The sequence below is a fragment of the Ailuropoda melanoleuca genome, chromosome 8 (genome assembly GCF_002007445.2).
Source record: "Ailuropoda melanoleuca isolate Jingjing chromosome 8, ASM200744v2, whole genome shotgun sequence".
NCBI lineage: Eukaryota > Metazoa > Chordata > Mammalia > Carnivora > Ursidae > Ailuropoda > Ailuropoda melanoleuca.
This window is the reverse complement of record NC_048225.1, coordinates 57,433,775-57,438,251: the sequence shown is the minus strand read 5'-3', so window position 1 is coordinate 57,438,251 and position 4,477 is coordinate 57,433,775. Positions and strand designations below refer to the sequence as shown.

Here is a 4,477-nt window from a genome sequence, read left to right as displayed (position 1 = left end):
ATGGTAAGTGAAATAAGTCAAGCAGAGAAAGACAACTATCATATGATTACCCATGTGTGGAACATAAGGAATAGCATGAAGGACCATAGGAGAAGGGAGGGAAAACTGAATGGGAAGGAATCAGAGAGGGAGGAAAACCATGAGAGACTCTGGGAAATAAGCTGAGGGCTACAGAGGGAGGAGGGTAGGGGGATGGGGTAACCAGGTGATGGGTACTAAGGACGGCACATGTGGTGATGAGCATTGGGTGTTATGTGCAACTAATGAATCATTGAACACTACATCAAAAACTAATGATGTGCTGTATGTTAGCTAACTGAAGATAATAATAAAAATAAAAAATTAAAAAAACTTTGTAAACATATTTAAATTAGATAATCTAGCAGTGCATAAATAAAAGAATTCTAAATGTAATCCAGAATTTGCAAGGTGATGTCTCCTAAAATTCGCAGAGAAAGATATAAAATTTAGCTGAAGAATGGGATGCAGCTGTCAGGACTAGAAAGATTAGTCCTAGAGGATTTGTTATATTGTTTGAAGACACTATGCGGTTTGGGAGATGAGAGTTAAGACTCTGCAGCAAGCTCTAGTGATGTGTGACATCAACAGGACTCATGATCAGAGAGGTGGGGAGTTTCTATGAANGTCTATGAAACTTATGTCATCAGGTTCTACAGTATTGATGAGCCATTGACTAATCAAATCTTTCCCTACCTTCAAAGCAGTTTACATACAGTTGGAGAAGAAACACATAGACACAAACAAGGTTTATGACATAAGGCTTTAAATCTAAAAAAATTAGTTCATATGCTGAACTCAAAAACACCAGAATGGGATTTGACAAACACATAGATTGACTGTTCTACCTTGTGATGAAGGCATCCTTTAGGCTCACTGATATTGATGAATCACTGCTCAAAGCCATTTCAGAAGACCAAGTGCTAGAGAGTACAACCGCATACACAGGAACACTCATGCATGTATAAACAGCCACACCCACATTACATAAATTGCATCTACATTTTTCTATAGATATCAACCCATATCGAAAGCCTTGAGTTTCACTCATGTTTTCCTTCTTTTTCTTTCTTTCTTTCTTTCTTTCTTTCTTCTTTCTTTCTTTCTTCTTTCTTCTTTTTAATTCATCTGAGAGAGAACAAGCAAGAGCATGAGCTAGGTGGAAGGGCACAGGGAGACGGAGAAGCAAATTCTCTGCTGTGCAGGGACCACTCCCCCCCGCCAATGTGGGGGTTGATCCCAAGACCCTAAGATCATGACCTGAGCAGAAGGCAGATGCTTAACTGACTGAGCTACCCAGGAACCCCAAGGTTTACTGATGTTTTCAATAGAAATCCCAAACTACAGATTTAATCCTACTTTTTTTTTTTTTTACAAAATTTTTTTTCTTTTAAGTAGGCTCTATGCTGAGTGTGGACCCCATGAGAGACTAGAACTCATGACCCTGAAATCAAGACATGAGCTGAGATCAAAAACCAGATGCTTAACCAGCTGAGACACCCAAGTACCCCTTTAATTCTATTTTTGTCCTTTCTGTTATTTGTAGTTTCCACCAAGATGAGGAACAGGCCTCCCATGAATCTCAGTTTTCATGCTCATCATCTCTAACATGCATTAAATATTTTATGGGGTTCATGTAAGAATGCAACTAGGTTTTGAATGGAATTTTATTATTACATTTATTCAGTAAAATTTTATTTTTTATATATGGTGTCAGCACCATACGAAGATAAATTACACAAGTCTTTTTCTAGATTGTATTTATAGTTGCCAAGTAGATATCTGAACTAGGGAGATTTATTTTGTAAGTTAAACATTAACATAAGCAGATTTTATGACCGTGTTTCTCCGCCCAAACAGCCCTTCAAAATTCCTTTGTCAGTGAATACCTCACAAAGTCAATGAAACCAATAAAAGACAGCCAGTTCAAGTCATTGAGTATTTATTGTCACATACATATATGACAAAAAGTTAAGTGACACTACATGATAAATATTAAGTCTTTAAACATCCAGTCTAATCCCCAACACTATAGATACATTTTTATATAATATGGTTTGAGCTGTACAGACTACTATGGATTACAAAGAATAACACTGAGCCCAAAAGGAAACCTCCATCAAGTCACCCTGGGAAAGATACCAAAAAATGTTGGACCTAATCCTACAGAATGAAAATTCTGCCAATACAGGAATCAGAGACAGAGGCTCCAGGTAGAAGATATATTGCAATGAGTGTGAGGGGTAAAGGAAACAAATGGATATATCGCTTGAAGAGACTAATATCTTGAAAGTAAGAAAAAAAAATATCCAATTGGAAAAATCCTGACTTTTGGCACTATACAGATGCAGTGTTAATGGTGAAAACCCCACACAATTTTGTGTGCAGCAGATGACCAGGTCTCCATGTGAAATATTTACTCCAAAGTCCAAACATATAAATCTAATGAAACTGTTACTTTCTGCCCTCATGAAGTCTGACACTATACTTCACCAACCACACAGAATGTGAACCTCAGGTTTATATCAAGGAACGTGATACGAAAATACACTAACCAGGAGGTAGCACGTAGAATGAGAGAGAGGGTCCAATCCATGCTCATACTGTTGTATCATTAGGCCATGGTCATGCATCTTCTTACATAGCTGTCGTTATCAGCCTGCACCCGACTTTTACGTTTAAATTTGTTATCTAATTTATCTATAAAGTTATAAAACCTCCGATTTAAAATATTATTTTACTTATGTGTAAGGTCTTAACACAAAATAAGCAAGTAGGCTCACTGTTAATCATTCCATATTTATTTCATTTGTCCTCCATTCAAATTTCTCTATTGGAATTTAATTTACATTAATAGGTTGTGTGAAATATTTTGTGGGGAAAGAAGAAATTATTATTATATTTTGATGCATACATTAAAATTCTCAATCTCCTCTTACTGTTTAATTCATGATCACTTATTTAGGATGATGAGTATGATCATAAATGATAGCAGAGAAATGACAGAATTAGTTTCATATATTTAGAATCATAATATATTGAATTTCTTATATAGTAGGAAAACATGTCACTTGATGTTTTTAAACAGAGGCCAAAGTATTAACATTTAATTTGATTTAAGAAATGTCTGTCTTAGTGACTAACAGCTGATTGAGCTTCCAAAATGTACTCATAATTTCTGTCTTCGATGTCATGTGTGGACTAGATTATGATTAGCTCTGTGTGTTTCAACTACTTTTGTATCCAAAAGATGTGAGAATTTAAAAACAGGAATCAGAGCCTTACTGTCTCGAATGCAAAACTGTAACTACATATTCCTTTACACAACTTAAAAAAGCATAGACTTTCACAAGAACATTTTTCACTGTTTTGTGGTTGTTGTTGTTGTTATTTGAAATAAAATGAGATAGTGAAAAATCAAGATGGAGTCTTAGAGTGGAAAATCTTGGACATCAGATCTCAAATCTGGTCTTCACCCCATACACAATAGGATTGAGCAAAGGAGGGACAAGCAGATAAAGGTTGGACAGAAGAATATGAATGTAGGGTGGAATATGGAACCCAAACCTGTGTGTAAAGAAGGAGAAGAAACCCAGGAGATAAAACTCAAGGAAGACACAAATATGGGCAAAGCAGGTGTTGAAGGCTTTGAGCCTAGCTTCCTTCTGAGGCAGATTGAAGACAGTTAGAAATATTCGGATATAAGAGAGTGTGATAAAAACTATATATAATCCAAGGATAATGAAAGCCACAAACAGACCATAGATCTTGTTGATTTGAACGTCTTCTGATGCCAACTTCACGATTCAGTATGAATGGGAAACCACAGTGGTCCAGTAGTGTTTCAGCTGACATTTGATGAAGGATGAGACATGGAGCTGCAAAGAGGGCTGTTCTGAGTGTCACTTCAACTCCCTTCTGAGTGAGAAGTTTGTGCGTAAAGATGGTTGCATGTCTCAGGGGATCACAGATGGCCACATAGCGGTCCAGGGCCATGGCTAGCAGAATTCCTGATTCAATGCACTGAGAGGTGTGGATAAGCCACATCTGAAAGAGACAGGCATCAAAATATATGTCTGGCAGATGAAACCAGAATATGCCTANGCAGGTGTTGAAGGCTTTGAGCCTAGCTTCCTTCTGAGGCAGATTGAAGACAGTTAGAAATATTCGGATATAAGAGAGTGTGATAAAAACTATATCTAATCCAAGGATAATGAAAGCCACAAACAGACCATAGATCTTGTTGATTTGAACGTCTTCTGCTGCCAACTTCACGATTCAGTATGAATGGGAAACCACAGTGGTCCAGTAGTGTTTCAGCTGACATTTGATGAGGATGAGACATGGAGCTGCAAAGAGGGCTGTTCTGAGTGTCACTTCAACTCCCTTCTGAGTGAGAAGTTTGTGCGTAAAGATGGTTGCATGTCTCAGGGGATCACAGATGGCCACATAGCGGTCC

At 37.3% G+C, this 4,477-nt stretch overlaps 1 pseudogene; it reads right to left on the bottom strand.

Moving 5' to 3' along the window:
- Positions 1-3,470: 3,470 nt before the first annotated feature.
- On the bottom strand, positions 3,471-4,363 carry LOC117803525 (annotated as a pseudogene).
- Positions 4,364-4,477: the final 114 nt, after the last annotated feature.